Here is an 18,662-nt window from a genome sequence, read left to right as displayed (position 1 = left end):
GCACAGAGTATATCAGGAGATGAGTGATGTGTCAGTGAGGACAGGGCTGCATGTGACAGGGGCAGTGACATGATGTGAGGAGGGGAATAGAGGCAGCAGGAAGTCACATACTGAGATTTATATAGTGGGAGGAGCAGGGTCCCCAGCAGCACAGAGTATATCAGGAGATGAGGGATGTGTTTGTGAGGACAGGGCTGCATGTGACAGGGGCAGTGACATGATGTGAGGAGGGGAATAGAGGCAGCAGGAAGCCACAGACTGAGAGTTATATAGTGGGAGGAGCAGGGTCCCTAGCAGCACAGAGTATATCAGGAGATGAGGGATGTGTTTGTGAGGACAGGGCTGCATGTGACAGGGGCAGTGACATGATGTGAGGAGGGGAATGGAGGCAGCAGGAAGTCACAGACTGAGAGTTATATAGTGGGAGGAGCAGGGTCCCTAGCAGCACAGAGTATATCAGGAGATGAGGGATGTGTCAGTGAGGACAGGGCTGCATGTGACAGGGGCAGTGACATGATGTGAGGAGGGGAATGGAGGCAGCAGGAAGTCACAGACTGAGAGTTATATAGTGGGAGGAGCAGGCTCCCCAGCAGCACAGAGTATATCAGGAGATGAGTGATGTGTCAGTGAGGACAGGGCTGCATGTGACAGGGGCAGTGACATGATGTGAGGAGGGGAATGGAGGCAGCAGGAAGTCACAGACTGAGAGTTATATAGTGGGAGGAGCAGGGTCCCCAGCAGCACAGAGTATATCAGGAGATGAGTGATGTGTCAGTGAGGACAGGGCTGCATGTGACAGGGGCAGTGACATGATGTGAGGAGGGGAATAGAGGCAGCAGGAAGTCACATACTGAGAGTTATATAGTGGGAGGAGCAGGGTCCCCAGCAGCACAGAGTATATCAGGAGATGAGGGATGTGTTTGTGAGGACAGGGCTGCATGTGACAGGGGCAGTGACATGATGTGAGGAGGGGAATAGAGGCAGCAGGAAGCCACAGACTGAGAGTTATATAGTGGGAGGAGCAGGGTCCCTAGCAGCACAGAGTATATCAGGAGATGAGGGATGTGTTTGTGAGGACAGGGCTGCATGTGACAGGGGCAGTGACATGATGTGAGGAGGGGAATGGAGGCAGCAGGAAGTCACAGACTGAGAGTTATATAGTGGGAGGAGCAGGGTCCCTAGCAGCACAGAGTATATCAGGAGATGAGGGATGTGTTTGTGAGGACAGGGCTGCATGTGACAGGGGCAGTGACATGATGTGAGGAGGGGAATGGAGGCAGCAGGAAGTCACAGACTGAGAGTTATATAGTGGGAGGAGCAGGGTCCCTAGCAGCACAGAGTATATCAGGAGATGAGGGATGTGTTAGTGAGGACAGGGCTGCATGTGACAGGAGCAGTGACATAATGTGAGGAGGGGAATGGAGGCAGTAGGAAGTCACAGACTGAGAGTTATATAGTGGGAGGAGCAGGGTCCCCAGCAGCACAGAGTATATCAGGAGATGAGTGATGTGTCAGTGAGGACAGGGCTGCATGTGACAGGGGCAGTGACATGATGTGAGGAGGGGAATGGAGGCAGCAGGAAGTCACAGACTGAGAGTTATATAGTGGGAGGAGCAGGGTCCCTAGCAGCACAGAGTATATCAGGAGATGAGGGATGTGTTAGTGAGGACAGGGCTGCATGTGACAGGAGCAGTGACATGACGTGAGGAGGGGAATGGAGGCAGCAGGAAGTCACAGACTGAGAGTTATATAGTGGGAGGAGCAGGGTCCCCAGCAGCACAGAGTATATCAAGAGATGAGTGATGTGTCAGTGAGGACAGGGCTGCATGTGACAGGGGCAGTGACATGATGTGAGGAGGGGAATGGAGGCAGCAGGAAGTCACAGACTGAGAGTTATATAGTGGGAGGAGCAGGGTCCCCAGCAGCACAGAGTATATCAGGAGATGAGTGATGTGTTAGTGAGGACATGGCTGCATGTGACAGGGACAGTGACATGATGTGAGGAGGGGAATGGGGGCAGCAGGAAGTCACAGACTGAGAGTTATATAGTGGGAGGAGCAGGGTCCCCAGCAGCACAGAGTATATCAGGAGATGAGTGATGTGTCAGTGAGGACAGGGCTGCATGTGACAGGGGCAGTGACATGATGTGAGGAGGGGAATAGAGGCAACAGGAAGCCACAGACTGAGAGTTATATAGTGGGAGGAGCAGGGTCCCCAGCAGCACAGAGTATATCAGGAGATGAGTGATGTGTTAGTGAGGACATGGCTGCATGTGACAGGGACAGTGACATGATGTGAGGAGGGGAATGGAGGCAGCAGGAAGTCACAGACTGAGAGTTATATAGTGAGAGGAGCAGGGTCCCCAGCAGCACAGAGTATATCAGGAGATGAGTGATGTGTTAGTGAGGACATGGCTGCATGTGACAGGGACAGTGACATGATGTGAGGAGGGGAATGGGGGCATCAGGAAGCCACAGACTGAGAGTTATATAGTGGGAGGAGCTGGGTCCCCAGCAGCACATAGTATTTATGGAGATGATGGATGTGTTAGTGAGGACAGGGCTGTACGTGACAGGGGTAGTGACATGATGTGAGGAGGGGAAAGGAGGCAGCAGGAAGCCACAGACTGAGAGTTATATAGTGGGAGGAGCAGGGTTCCCAGCAGCACAGAGTATTTTAGGAGATGAGTGATGTGTCAGTGAGGACAGGGCTGCATGTGACAGGGGCAGTGACATGATGTGAGGAGGGGAATGGAGGCAGCAGGAAGTCACAGACTGAGAGTTATATAGTGGGAGGAGCAGGGTCCCCAGCAGCACAGAGTATATCAGGAGATGAGTGATGTGTCAGTGAGGACAGGGCTGCATGTAACAGGGGCAGTGACATGATGTGAGGAGGGGAATGGAGGCAGCAGGAAGTCACAGACTGAGAGTTATATAGTGGGAGGAGCAGGGTCCCCAGCAGCACAGAGTATATCAGGAGATGAGTGATGTGATAGTGAGGACAGGGCTGCATGTGACAGGGGCAGTGACATGATGTGAGGAGGGGAATAGAGGCAACAGGAAGCCACAGACTGAGAGTTATATAGTGGGAGGAGCAGGGTCCCCAGCAGCACAGAGTATATCAGGAGATGAGTGATGTGTTAGTGAGGACATGGCTGCATGTGACAGGGACAGTGACATGATGTGAGGAGGGGAATGGAGGCAGCAGGAAGTCACAGACTGAGAGTTATATAGTGAGAGGAGCAGGGTCCCCAGCAGCACAGAGTATATCAGGAGATGAGTGATGTGTTAGTGAGGACATGGCTGCATGTGACAGGGACAGTGACATGATGTGAGGAGGGGAATGGGGGCATCAGGAAGCCACAGACTGAGAGTTATATAGTGGGAGGAGCTGGGTCCCCAGCAGCACATAGTATTTAAGGAGATGATGGATGTGTTAGTGAGGACAGGGCTGTACGTGACAGGGGTAGTGACATGATGTGAGGAGGGGAATGGAGGCAGCAGGAAGCCACAGACTGAGAGTTATATAGTGGGAGGAGCAGGGTTCCCAGCAGCACAGAGTATATCAGGAGATGAGTGATGTGTCAGTGAGGACAGGGCTGCATGTGACAGGGGCAGTGACATGATGTGAGGAGGGGAATGGAGGCAGCAGGAAGTCACAGACTGAGAGTTATATAGTGGGAGGAGCAGGGTCCCCAGCAGCACAGAGTATATCAGGAGGTGAGTGATGTGTAAGTGAGGACAGGGCTGCATGTGACAGGGGCAGTGACATGATGTGAGGAGGGGAATGGAGGCTACAGCCTGAGCTGAGAGTTATACAGTGGGAGGAGTAGGGTCCCCAGCAGCACAGAGTATATCAGGAGATGAGTGATGTGTTAGTGAGGACAGGGCTGCATGTGACAGGGGCAGTGACATGATGTGAGGAGGGGAATGGAGGCAGCAGGAAGCCACAGACTGAGAGTTATATAGTGGGAGGAGCAGGGTCCCCCAGCAGCACAGAGTATATCAGGAGATGAGTGATGTGTCAGTGAGGACAAGGCTGCATGTGACAGGGGCAGAGACATGATGTTAGGAGGGGAATGGAGGCAGCAGGAAGTCACAGCCTGAGAGTTATATAGTGGGAGGAGCAGGGTCCCCCAGCAGCACAGAGTATATCAGGAGATGAGTGATGTGTTAGTGAGGACAGGGCTGCATGTGACAGGGGCAGTGACATGATGTGAGGAGGGGAATGGAGGCAGCAGGAAGTCACAGCCTGAGAGTTATATAGTGGGAGGAGCGGAATCCGCAGCAGCACAGAGTATATCAGGAGATGAGTGATGTGTCAGTGAGGACAGAGCTGCATGTGACAGGGGCAGTGACATGATGTGAGGAGGGGAATGGAGGCTACAGCCTGAGCTGAGAGTTATATAGTGGGAGGAGCTGGGTCCCCAGCAGCACATAGTATTTATGGAGATGATGGATGTGTTAGTGAGGACAGGGCTGTACGTGACAGGGGTAGTGACATGATGTGAGGAGGGGAATGGAGGCAGCAGGAAGCCACAGACTGAGAGTTATATAGTGGGAGGAGCAGGGTTCCCAGCAGCACAGAGTATATCAGGAGATGAGTGATGTGTCAGTGAGGACAGGGCTGCATGTGACAGGGGCAGTGACATGATGTGAGGAGGGGAATGGAGGCAGCAGGAAGTCACAGACTGAGAGTTATATAGTGGGAGGAGCAGGGTCCCCAGCAGCACAGAGTATATCAGGAGATGAGTGATGTGTCAGTGAGGACAGGGCTGCATGTGACAGGGGCAGTGACATGATGTGAGGAGGGGAATGGAGGCAGCAGGAAGTCACAGACTGAGAGTTATATAGTGGGAGGAGCAGGGTCCCCAGCAGCACAGAGTATATCAGGAGATGAGTGATGTGATAGTGAGGACAGGGCTGCATGTGACAGGGGCAGTGACATGATGTGAGGAGGGGAATAGAGGCAACAGGAAGCCACAGACTGAGAGTTATATAGTGGGAGGAGCAGGGTCCCCAGCAGCACAGAGTATATCAGGAGATGAGTGATGTGTTAGTGAGGACATGGCTGCATGTGACAGGGACAGTGACATGATGTGAGGAGGGGAATGGAGGCAGCAGGAAGTCACAGACTGAGAGTTATATAGTGAGAGGAGCAGGGTCCCCAGCAGCACAGAGTATATCAGGAGATGAGTGATGTGTTAGTGAGGACATGGCTGCATGTGACAGGGACAGTGACATGATGTGAGGAGGGGAATGGGGGCATCAGGAAGCCACAGACTGAGAGTTATATAGTGGGAGGAGCTGGGTCCCCAGCAGCACATAGTATTTAAGGAGATGATGGATGTGTTAGTGAGGACAGGGCTGTACGTGACAGGGGTAGTGACATGATGTGAGGAGGGGAATGGAGGCAGCAGGAAGCCACAGACTGAGAGTTATATAGTGGGAGGAGCAGGGTTCCCAGCAGCACAGAGTATATCAGGAGATGAGTGATGTGTCAGTGAGGACAGGGCTGCATGTGACAGGGGCAGTGACATGATGTGAGGAGGGGAATGGAGGCAGCAGGAAGTCACAGACTGAGAGTTATATAGTGGGAGGAGCAGGGTCCCCAGCAGCACAGAGTATATCAGGAGGTGAGTGATGTGTCAGTGAGGACAGGGCTGCATGTGACAGGGGCAGTGACATGATGTGAGGAGGGGAATGGAGGCTACAGCCTGAGCTGAGAGTTATACAGTGGGAGGAGTAGGGTCCCCAGCAGCACAGAGTATATCAGGAGATGAGTGATGTGTTAGTGAGGACAGGGCTGCATGTGACAGGGGCAGTGACATGATGTGAGGAGGGGAATGGAGGCATCAGGAAGCCAAAGACTGAGAGTTATATAGTGGGAGGAGCAGGGTCCCCCAGCAGCACAGAGTATATCAGGAGATCAGTGTTGTGTTAGTGAGGACAGGGCTGCATGTGACAGGGGCAGAGACATGATGTGAGGAGGGGAATGGAGGCAGCAGGAAGTCACAGCCTGAGAGTTATATAGTGGGAGGAGCAGGTTCCCCCAGCAGCACAGAGTATATCAGGAGATGAGTGATGTGTTAGTGAGGACAGGGCTGCATGCGACAGGGGCAGTGTCATGATGTGAGGAGGGGAATGGAGGCAGCAGGAAGTCACAGCCTGAGAGTTATATAGTGGGAGGAGCGGAATCCCCAGCAGCACAGAGTATATCAGGAGATGAGTGATGTGTCAGTGAGGACAGGGCTGCATGTGACAGGGGCAGTGACATGATGTGAGGAGGGGAATGGAGGCTACAGTGGGAGGAGTAGGGTCCCCAGCAGCACATAGTATATCAGGAGATGAGTGATGTGTTAGTGAGGACAGGGCTGCATGTGACAGGGGCAGTGACATGATGTGAGGAGGGGAATGGAGGTAACAGGAAGTCACAGACTGAGAGTTATATAGTGGGAGGAGCAGGGTCCCCAGCAGCACATAGTATTTAAGGAGATTATGGATGTGTCAGTGAGGACAGGGCTGCATGTGACAGGGGCAGTGACATGATGTGAGGAGGGGAATGGAGGCAGCAGGAAGCCACAGACTGAGAATTATATAGTGGAAGGAGCAGGGTCCCCAGCAGCACAGAGTATATCAGGAGATGAGTGATGTGTTAGTGAGGACAGAGCTGCATGTGACAGGGGCAGTGACATGATGTGAGGAGGGGAATGGAGGCTACAGCCTGAGCTGAGAGTTATACAGTGGGAGGAGCAGGGTCCCCAGCAGCACAGAGTATATCAGGAGATGAGTGATGTGTTAGTGAGGACAGGGCTGCATGTGACAGGGGCAGTGACATGATGTGAGGAGGGGAATGGAGGTAGCAGGAAGTCACAGCCTGAGAGTTATATAGTGGGAGGAGCGGAATCCCCAGCAGCACAGAGTATATCAGGAGATGAGTGATGTGTCAGTGAGGACAGGGCTGCATGTGACAGGGGCAGTGACATGATGTGAGGAGGGGAATGGAGGCTACAGTGGGAGGAGTAGGGTCCCCAGCAGCACATAGTATATCAGGAGATGAGTGATGTGTTAGTGAGGACAGGCCTGCATGTGACAGGGGCAGTGACATGATGTGAGGAGGGGAATGGAGGTAACAGGAAGTCACAGACTGAGAGTTATATAGTGGGAGGAGCAGGGTCCCCAGCAGCACATAGTATTTAAGGAGATTATGGATGTGTCAGTGAGGACAGGGCTGCATGTGACAGGGGCAGTGACATGATGTGAGGAGGGGAATGGAGGCAGCAGGAAGCCACAGACTGAGAATTATATAGTGGAAGGAGCAGTGTCCCCAGCAGCACAGAGTATATCAGGAGATGAGTGATGTGTTAGTGAGGACAGAGCTGCATGTGACAGGGGCAGTGACATGATGTGAGGAGGGGAATGGAGGCTACAGCCTGAGCTGAGAGTTATACAGTGGGAGGAGCAGGGTCCCCAGCAGCACAGAGTATATCAGGAGATGAGTGATGTGTTAGTGAGGACAGGGCTGCATGTGACAGGGGCAGTGACATGATGTGAGGAGGGGAATGGAGGTAGCAGGAAGTCACAGACTGAGAGTTATATAGTGGGAGGAGCAGGGTCCCCAGCAGCACAGAGTATATCAGGAGATGAGTGATGTGTCAGTGAGGACAGGGCTGCATGTGACAGGGGCAGTGACATGATGTGAGGAGGGGAATGGAGGCAGCAGGAAGCCACAGACTGAGAGTTATATAGTGGAAGGAGCAGGGTCCCCAGCAGCACAGAGTATATCAGGAGATGAGTGATGTGTTAGTGAGGACAGAGCTGCATGTGACAGGGGCAGTGACATGATGTGAGGAGGGGAATGGAGGCAGCAGGAAGCCACAGACTGAGAGTTATATAGTGGAAGGAGCAGGGCAGGGCTGGATTAAAGGGGGTGGGCGACAGGGGCAGTCGTCCCAGGGCCCCCACACTGGGTTGATGTGACCCTGCCGAAAACAGGTGTCTAGTGGCACCTGTTCTCAGACGGGGGCCGGGCTCAGAAGCCGCGGCTATTCTATTGCATGCAGCACAGACTCCCCTCATCAGCCTCATGTGGCACAGAGTAGGGAACCCAGGAGCAGCTCTGCCGGCCGGGACACATCAGATAAGAGAGGCTCCGTATGGGGCTGGAGGGAGGGACGGGACATAGGCACAGGTGTTGTATGCCCTGGGGGGGGGGGCAGGCGCAGGCGCCGTTAGTTACCCCGGGGCCACCACAAGCCTTAATCCGGCCCTGGAGCGGGGTTGCCAGCAGTACAGAGCAGTGATATGAGGCTTCTGTGATGTGAGAAGATTCTAGGGACAAATACAGCTGTTATGGAATAAAAGTTTATATTTGTAACTTGTTTATCTCTTCTCTTCCCAGGGGTTGCAAGGTTTTAAAGGGGATCAAGGACCTGTTGGGGAAAAGGGGGAAGAAGTAAGTCCTTAAATGCATATTTAAATGAGTTATTGGTGTTTTGCATAATTGATATATAGTATAACTCATTGAACAACATTATGAGAATGGCAGCGGATGGCTATAGAGCAGGGTTACCTCAGTACGCATTTCTCTAGGACGGATATATTTCAGGAATCACGGCTCGCGCGTTTCGCCTTTGTCTCATTGCTGTGTAATATACAGGTGTACTGATGTCACTCTCTCCTATCTCCCACCTGTAATAGGGGTTTGTTGGAGCTCCTGGACCCTGTGGTGACAAAGGTGTAAAAGAAAGAAAGGTAGCACTTGGCTTATATAGAGTGTGCGGGGGGACGAGTACAGCGGGTGTATGATGTTATATGTGGAATAAGTTATGTGCTTAGCAATAAGTGAAAATAAAAATAAATAGACATTCATAAAGGTAAATAATATATATAAATGAGAATTAGTCTAGACAAAACCTTACAGTGGAATCCGGCCAAGTTATTATTGATTAATTAAACAAGGGTACTCCCATATCTGAGTGCTGTTTTGTGTATTAGTTACTGCAGGTTATACCATCATTTGGCCACTAGAGGCAGTCTGCTAATGGGATTTATGGCTAATGGTGGCCATGATGATGAGTGTTGCTGCAGCTTGGGCGCAGCAGGAGGTTGTTAAGACCTCAGATAGTTAGAAAGATGTCAGGATAAGGGATATCGATGAGATGGGTGCACTATAAGGGGCACTTTTACTAAAGTGAGAGGTTTTAGAAGTGGAGATGTTGCCCATAGCAACCAATCAGATTCAACTTCACATTTATCTAGCACCTTCTAGAAGATAATAGCTAGAATCTGATTGGTTGCTATGGGCAACATCTCCACTTCTAAAAACTCTCACTTTAGTAAATTTACCCCTAAGGGTGAGATGAGGAGGAGGTGGGGGATATAGTAACGCGGGGGTAAGATTTAGCCTAATCCTGGGGAACAGAGGTGTATAACAGATCTCACATTGTTCCATTGACGCCATTATCTGTCATCCTGTTTGTCCTTTTAGGGAGGGAAGGGGGACCCTGGACCACCAGGAAACGGAGGGGTGCAGGTAACTTCTCAACACCATTTCTCATTTTCATTGTCCTATATAAAAGTCCTACTGGTAACATTCAGTGATATATATACAGAATCTCCCGTACACTGATAGGACCTCAGATTTAATACTGTATTTGCATTAATAGTTCAGCAAAGTACAAGCTGCTGTTCTCTGTTATCAGCCATCATCTGCAAAATAGGTTTTTCCATGGGATTACTGCTAGGAAGTCACTTTGGTGCAGGACAGCTGTCCTGGGATCTCTCTAATTCTGTTTTCTAATTAAATACTTTCCTTTCCAGGGCCCCATGGGTGTGAAAGGATCCCAGGGGATTCAAGGACCTCCCGGAGCGATTGTAAGACTGCTGGCTGCTTATTACAGAGGTTCCCAAAGTGTTTTGAATCCCGGCGCCCTAGAGTATCAGCAATGTTCTCACGGCACCCCTAAGCCAAACTTTTGATACAGAAAAAATGTAGTAATGTAATAAAGTGAAGTAAATTGTGCTGACCGGTCGTCCTTAGGGTCAGTTATGTGATGGGGACAGGTTTGTGCTTCTCTTTGTCCAAATATTTACATGACATTGACCATAAATAATTTGATTTGGTGCTGGACCACCATCCTGAGGCACCCCTGCAAGTGTCCCGAGGCACCCCAGGGTGCCGCGGTGCACAATTGGGGAACCACTGGCTTATTACATTTAATTGTATATATTTTGTTCTTACTAAACTAATGGCTCCACCTAGAGGCTTTCGTAGGGACTGCATAGACCAACAAAACTATTGTTTTAAAAAAAAAAGTGACTCCTTCTTATTGAAATATATGTAATAATAATAAGTGTGTATTTATTCAGAGCTTTACTTTACGTTATCTTTATTAGTAGTTTATTTTTCCTAGTGTTTTACAGTCTTGTCTTAATCATTGTACTTTATCTATGCAGGGAGAGATGGGGGTTCCTGGGCCACGGGGCCCCCCAGGCGCAGAGGTGAGTGTCCTTACAAATTGACTTCAAAATATATATATGTGGACCAGGGGGAGCAGAGATAGGGGAGCGGGAATTGGGTACAAAGTAAGAAATGTTTGGGCCTCTCTGGGAGTGTACAGGAAAGGGTCCTGGGCTGCACACCCTGAATATATATGACGGGAGGTGCTACTTGTTGTGACTATTAATGCAGGTACAGAAACAGACATATCAAGTTGGAGTTGTGCACTTGTGATTTGTCTTTTTCTGTGCCTATCTAGGAGTGCAGGGGAGACGTAATCACACCCCCAAAATGATGCAACCCCTAAGTGGCAGGCAATATGGGAGCCCCGACCCCTTCAGTGGCCACGCCCTCCAGTACCAGGGCCCATCCAATTTCTCGGCGACCCCAGTGTGGACCTACGTGTTGGGGTGTTAATTACAGTAGCGACTACATTAAAGAACTTCGGGATTTTGGTCAATCAAACAAACTGACCAACCAGTGGTACAATAATACCCCTTTTACACCAGAGCAAAAACCTGGGTTTTTGCTGGGTCTATCCAGGTCACAGCTCAGTATAAAAGTGTCCCTGAAAAATAACCTGGGTCAAGTGACCCTGCAATCCAACCCAGGTAGCTACCAGGGTTGGACCCAGGATGGACCCGGGTAATGGTGCAGTGCAAACAGTGCAACCCGGGTTATCCGACCTGGGTCATGCTTAAAATGAGCTGATTGGTGGTTGTGGAGCAGTCACCTCCCACTTTTTATGACCTCACAGGTTTGGCAGGGCAGACCTAAGTTCAGTGTGAACAGGGCTGACCTGGGAGTAACCCAGATCGAAGGTGCAGTGTAATACCTCTTTTCCACCAAAAACCCAGGTCCGACCCATTTACAATGCACCTTTGATCTGGGTTACTCCCAGGTCAGCCCTGTTCACACTGAACTTAGGTCTGCCCTGCCAAACCTGTGAGGTCATAAAAAGTGAGGGTGAATGCTCCACAACCACCAATCCGCTCATTTTAGGCATGATCCAGGTCAGATAACCCGGGTTGCACCGTTTGCACTGCACCATTACCCGGGTACATCCTGGGTCCAACCCTGGTAGCTATCATGGTTGGATTGCAGGGTCACTTGACCCAGGTTATTCTTCAGGGACCCTTTTATACTGAGCTGTGACCCGGGTAGACCCAGCAAAAACCCAGGTTTTTGCTCTGGTGTAAAAGGGGTATAAATGGGTCTGACCTGTGTCTGACCAGGGTTGGAACCATGTCCAAAAACCTAGGTCAGACCAGGGATTTTGGTGGAAAAGAGGTATTAGTGGCATTGTCCTGTGAAATCTTATTCCATTAGTCTGGCATTAATCAGGTGAAGTGGAAAATGGAAAACACCTCCATCTCCAGCCCCGTGGGCTGCTCATATCTGCATGGAAGCACAGGATTTGCCATGTACAACAGATTCCTGCATTTTCTCGGTAAAATAAGTTGTCTGTCGTGTTTTGCGATCAGATTGTCATGTGTCCGAATCTTACCCTGAGGCCCAATCAGTCTCTTATCTGATAATTAACATTTTCTTCTGTGTCTCCCTGCTGTGCCCAGGGTGAACAAGGACAGACGGGATTCGTAGGAACCCAAGGGGTGAACGGATCCCAGGTGGGTACTAGACCTTATTACAGAGAGGATATTGGTGCATGCAGTCTGTCACTTGAATATATCTATATACCAGGATGGATTATAAAGTATATGGATATCATTTGTTTAGAACAGTGGTTCAAAACTCCAGTCCTCAACTACCCCCAACAGGCCATGTTTTGTGGTTTTCTTTAACCGTGCCCAGGTGAGTTAATCTATTATACCTGCTTCTACAAACAGAAATCCAAAAAACATGACCTGTTGGGGGTACTTGAGGACTGGGGTTGAGAACCATTGGCTTAGAGTACTCACAGCTCTCAGATTCAGGAGAGTAGAGTACATGAGACTTCGGCTTCCAATGTCTTTGTGTAGAATTAGAGATAGATCAGCGGAGGCTTTGTGCGCGGCGATTACATATTGCATATTACATCTATATTGCATCTACGCAAATGTCAAACTCTTCTCTTGTCTTTTTATCCAATCAAATCATTGTTTCAGAACCTATTACTTAACTCCTGCTTGTCTCCCACATGATTAGGGGGATCCAGGACCTCCCGGAGTAACCGGCCACTCTGGCCCTCGGGTATGTAACAGGTCCATGTGGTTCCTCATGTGGTCACTGGCCAAATTACAAACAAATTCCATATACCTGTTATAAATAGTAGAATCAGGAACCTCTGGCAACGAGGCACCGCTGTAATGGGTTACCACCTGGCTCACAGGTGAGAGCAGCCATATTGGTTTGTGTACATGTTAATAACGTAGAGAGAGCAGAACCTACCACATACTCCACCTGCTCTGCCCACACTACGCCCCTCCACATACTGACCACATTGTACAGCAAGAATCCCATACATCCCCAACAATTATATAACTATGCATATAGTGATATAACTGTGCACCCCATACAGTGATATAACAGTGCACCTTATACAGTGATATAACCGTGCATCCCATACAGTGATATAACTGTGCACCCCATACAGTGATATAAAAGTGCACCCTATACAGTGATATTACGGAGCACCCCATACAGTGATATAACAGTGCACCCCATATAGTGATATAACTGTGCACCCCATACAGTGATAAAACTGTGCACCCCATACAGTGATATAAAAGTGCACCCTATACAGTGATATTACCGAGCACCCCATACAGTGATATAACTGTGCACCCCATACAGTGATATAACTGTGCACCCCATACAGTGATAAAACTGTGCACCCCATACAGTGATATAACCGTGCACCCCATAAAGTGATATAATTATTTACCCCATACAGTGACATAACCGAGCACCCCATACAGTGATATAACAGCGCCCCCCCTACAGTGATATAACAGTGCACCCCATACAGTGATATACAGTCAGGTGCATAAATATTGGGACATTGACAGAATTTTCATATTTCTACTTCAGGGTCCATAGGGTATCCACAGGATACCTTGGGGTATAGGTGTGACGTCAGTCATCGGGCACCATAGAGTTAAGCTTTCAGCCTCCCAGGATGCACTAGGGTCCCCCTCCTATACCCCACCCCCGAGCCAAGGCACCTCAGTTTAGTTTGGTGCCCGGCCGGAGTCGGGTGCACCTGTCGGAGTGGGGGCTAGAAGAGCCCCTGAAGTTTTCCTGCATGCAGCTGTGGCTGCACATCTGGATGTACAGCATGGACAGTCAGTCCTGACGTCCATGCTGTCTTCCCTACACCCCCGCCGGTACCAGAACGCCGGTACCGATCCGGGGATGCTGGTGAGCATCTGGGGTCACAGCTAGCGGTGACCCCAGATGTTCCGGACCATGGCCGGAATCAAGGGGGACAGCAAGGTAAGCAGCGGGGTCCCGCGGTGGGTCCCCGCTGATCACATGGTCCTGAGTCCCCAGGCAGGGGGCTCCCTGGGGACTGGCTGCAGCGTGGAGCCAGGTATACAACCTGCGCTTCCACTACCCCCTGGGACAGCGGACCGCAGCAGAGCGGTAGCGCTGCGGCGTCCCGGGGGTTAAATGCATGCCAGGGGAGCGCGCCTTCCCTGTCTCACAGCCGGCGCCTCCCCCGCTGCACACAGCCCTCCCTGCAACACGCCGACTGACCCTGTGGCAGTGCTCCTCCCCCAGGCCAGCCTTCTCTCTGCTCTTCGGCGGCCATCTTCCTGAACGCATGGTGAACGCTGCTGGAAGCGCTGGACGGAAGCATCGTGGTCTGGGTCCCCCCGCATACCTCTCCTCCGCTGTGGTCAGGTCTGTGTATGCAGCGCTGTGTCCTACCAGGCCCTGTGTCTGTGTAGTTGAGTGATCAGTGCTGGTTAGTGCAGGAATTGATTTTCTTTTCATTGTATGTGACTGTGCTAGCGCTGCTGCCTGTAACTTTTCTTCTAAACTGTCAGCTTTATACTGTCCCTGTTCTTTCTGCTAAGCCCTTGCGGTGCGGTGCTGCAGGGTGGTCTCTCGCCTCTTTAAAAAACAATTGGTGAGAGGGGTCACATACTTTGTACCATCATGTCTGAAAGTGATTTTCCTCTCCGGCTACAGTGTGCTACGTGTAAAGTACCTTTAGCGGAGGGGGAGGGTAGCGCGGAGGGCCTCTGCCGGCAGTGTTTGTCAATGGCGCGACCTATTATGGTTACAGCATCGGTACAGAAGCCGCCCTGGGCTTGTTTCGCTCAGGCGCTTACAACCTTAGTGGGCCAGTTAGCTCCGCAGCCCGCGTTTACGCCGATGGGCTTGTCCCAGCAGTCAGTGGTGTCGTCACCCATGCAGGGTTTCCCAAGACAATTGGTGGTACCCCGCAGTCTCCCTATTTCCCCGCTCCCGGTTTCTCAGGAGCCGGCGTGGGTTAACTCCCTGACGAGTTCTGTACAGCACTTGTCGGATGTGTTGCAAGGGGAGTCTGTGATGCGGCCACATAAACGGCCGGTGGTGTCTCTGTCGGCTCCTTATGAGGATGACGAGGGGACGTCTGATGATGGGGAGATTCTGGATCCTTATGATCAGGAACCTCTCCATGCTAAGGACGCTGATGCTAGGTCCAAGGTGTATATTCCTGGACTTATTCGGGCAGTCCGCACAGCCTTGGTGATTGAGCACGAAGTTCCCCCAGCGGCTAAATCTAAGTATGCCTTTTTTAAGGATGTGAAGGGTGACGCCACAGTCTTTCCTCTTTCGGGTCAGTTAGTGGACCATTTAGAGGAGGCTTGGAAACAGCCTAGCAAGCGATACCAGCCGCAGAGGTGCCTAGCGGTGGCTAATCCGTTCGCGGATAATTATTTTGCTAAGTGGGAATCCCCTCCACAGGTGGATTCTCACGTGACACGTCTTGTCCGTAGTGCCACATTGCCGAAGCCATCCATGTCCTCCCTTAAGGATGCTACGGACCGCAAGGTGGAGATCTGCCTGAAGTCCGCTTATTCCCTTGCGGGGGGGGCAGCGCGGCCGGCTATGGCCATTTGCTGGGTTGCCAGAGCGATGGAGCGCTGGGCGGATTCATTGGAGGCGTCCTTTGATTCCGACTGTCCGGCCGAACAGGTGGAGTTGACTGGTAAACTCCGTGATTCGGCCACTTATATCAATGAGGCGGCCTTAGACATTAGTACCCTGGTGTCTCGAATTTCATCAGCAGCGGTGGCTGCTCGTCGCACCTTGTGGTTGCGATCCTGGAAGGCGGACGCTGATTCCAAAAGGGTTTGGAGGCATTGCCCTTTAACGGAGAAGTTCTCTTCGGTCCAGATCTGGAGAAGATTGTGGCCACGCTGGCGGCAGCCAAATCGGCATGTCTCCCGTCGGCCGCTGTTCCTTCTGGTTCAGGATCATCGTCCTTTCGGTCTTATAGGGCCCAGGGCAGGCCCAAACCACAGTCTTTTCCCCGAAAGGCTGGTCCCAAGAAATCGGCCAAGCCCCGGAAGCAGGCATGGAGTACCAGACGTCCGGCCCCTAAGCCAGATGACAAGCCTGCGGCCTGACGGTCCGGGCCTCCCTTTGGGGGATCCCAAAGTGGGAGGCCGCCTGCTGCAGTTCACCCGGTGTTGGTCGGTCACCACGACAGACACTTGGGTTCTCGAGGTGGTCTCCCACGGGTACGCCCTCTCTTTCCGGCACAGACCCCCGGCTCGATTTTTCACCACGGGTCTACCATCAGTCCGGAACAAGGCCACGGAGCTGCAGAAGGTCTTGCACACTATACTCCAGGCTGGAGTTATAGTGCCTGTTCCATTCTCCCAGAGGGGCCAGGGTTTCTATGCCAATCTCTTTTTGGTGCAGAAACCCAATGGGTCGTATCGTCCGATTCTCAACCTCAAAGCTCTCAACAAGTCTTTGCGGGTGCCGAAGTTTCGGATGGAGACCCTACGGTCCATCATTCTGGCGCTGGAACCTGGGGACTACATGGTGTCATTGGACATACAGGACGCTTACCTGCATGTCCCTATTCTTTTGCGCCATCAACAGTTCCTCAGGTTTGCAATCCGCAGCGACCACTTTCAGTTTCGGGCGTTACCTTTTGGCCTGGCAACAGCACCGCGTGTGTTCACCAAGGTGATGGCGGTCATGGCGGCTTCTCTGCGGCTGCAGGGAGTCCGCTTGTTGCCGTACTTGGACGACCTGTTATTGGTGGCGGGATCTCCAGAGCTCCTTCTGCGCCACTTGGACCTGACCATTGCGCTTCTGCAACGGCACGACTGGTTAATAAACTGGCAGAAGTCCACTCTAATCCCGTCTCGGCGGATTCTGCACCTCGGAGCCTTATTGGACTCGGGACAGCAAACGATCTTTGTGACGGGGGAAAAGATCTCTGCTTTACAGTCGAGGGTGCGCAGTTGTCTGCACAGCCGCCGGGTGTCTCTACACTCGGCAATGAGGTTACTGGGCTCCATGGTGTCGGTGTTCGACATGGTGGAATATGCCCAGTTTCACTCCAGACCTCTGCAGCACCTGATCCTGTCCAAGTGGAACGGGCTTCCTCAGTCTCTAAAGTCCCAGACGATAGTGCTCACCCCGGAGGTTCGCCTGTCCCTTGTCTGGTGGTTGCAGACGACCCACCTCAGCAAGGGACGTCTGTTCTGGGTACCGAATTGGGTCCTGTTGACAACGGACGCCAGTCTTCGGGGCTGGGGAGCAGTGTCGGGTCCACACTTGTTCCAGGGCAGGTGGACTCCGACAGAAGCGGAGCTTCCAATAAATATCTTGGAACTCCGTGCGGTCTTCAATGCCCTCCAGCAGGCACATCGGGTTCTCCAGGGTCGCCCAGTGCAGGTCCAGTCAGACAACGCTACCACCGTGGCCTACATAAACCAGCAAGGAGGAACCCGAAGTCGGGCGGCCCTCGTAGAGGTGTCTCGGATCCTGGTATGGGCGGAGCACAATCTTCCGGCCATATCAGCTGTCTTCATCCCGGGAGTGCTAAATTGGGAGGCGGACTTTCTAAGTCGCCAGGACGTTCTTCCAGGGGAATGGTCCCTGCACCCGGATGTTTTTCAACTACTGGTGGACAAGTGGGGTCTTCCAGAGATCGACCTCATGGCGTCCCGGGACAACAACAAGTTGCCGGTGTACGGGTCTCGCACAAGAGACGAAGAGGCGTCTCTGGTGGATGCTCTGTCCGTCCGGTGGACGTTCCGGTTCGCTTACCTGTTTCCTCCGGTTTCCCTTCTTCCACGGGTAATCCGGAAATTCAAACAGGAAGGAGGGACGCTCCTGTTGATAGCTCCCGCGTGGCCCAGACGGCACTGGTTCTCAGACCTTCAGGGTCTGTCCGTGGACAGTCCTCTGCGGTTGCCGCTACGACCGGACCTTCTGTCGCAGGGTCCTTGTCTTCACCCGGACCTGACTCGGCTGTCTTTACGGCATGGCTGTTGAGACAGCCATGTTGAGGTCCAGGGGGTTTTCCAGCTCTGTAGTGCGTACCATGTTACGAGCTCGGAAACCGTCTTCCGCGAGGATATACCATCGCGTGTGGCATACGTTCTTCCAGTGGTGTCGACCGAGAGGTTATGCACCGCGGGAGTTTCGTCTGTCTCGGATACTCGCCTTCCTGCAAGCCGGACTAGATCATGGGCTTCGCCTTGCTTCTTTGAAGGTACAGGTTTCGGCCCTGTCTGTCTGGTTTCACCGTAGGATTGCTACAATCCCGGATGTGCGCACCTTTCTGCAAGGTGTTCTCCGCATTGAGCCGCCCTTTGTTTCACCTGTGGCGCCTTGGGATTTGGCTGTGGTCCTGAGGGCTCTCCAAGGACCGCCGTTTGAACCACTGGGCTCAGTGGATCTTAAATGGCTAACAGCGAAGACTGTTTTCCTTCTGGCCATTGCTTCGGCCAGACGTGTTTCTGATTTAGGGGCTCTTTCTTGTAGACCCCCTTTCTTGATTTTTCATGGGAACAGGGCAGTGCTCCGCACTCGGCCTGAATTTCTTCCCAAAGTTGTTTCCCAGTTTCATGTTAACGAGGAAATAGTTGTTCCGGCCTTTACCTCACCTGGCCTTTCAGTGAGTGAGGCCACTTTGGATGTTGTGCGGGCCTTAAGGACTTATGTTGACCGCACTTCTTCATTTAGGAAGTTGGACGCCT

This window comes from Taudactylus pleione, unplaced genomic scaffold, assembly GCF_031769625.1.
Source record: "Taudactylus pleione unplaced genomic scaffold, aTauple2 ptg001997l, whole genome shotgun sequence".
In the NCBI taxonomy this organism is placed as follows: Eukaryota; Metazoa; Chordata; class Amphibia; order Anura; family Myobatrachidae; genus Taudactylus; species Taudactylus pleione.
This window is presented reverse-complemented; position numbering follows the sequence as displayed.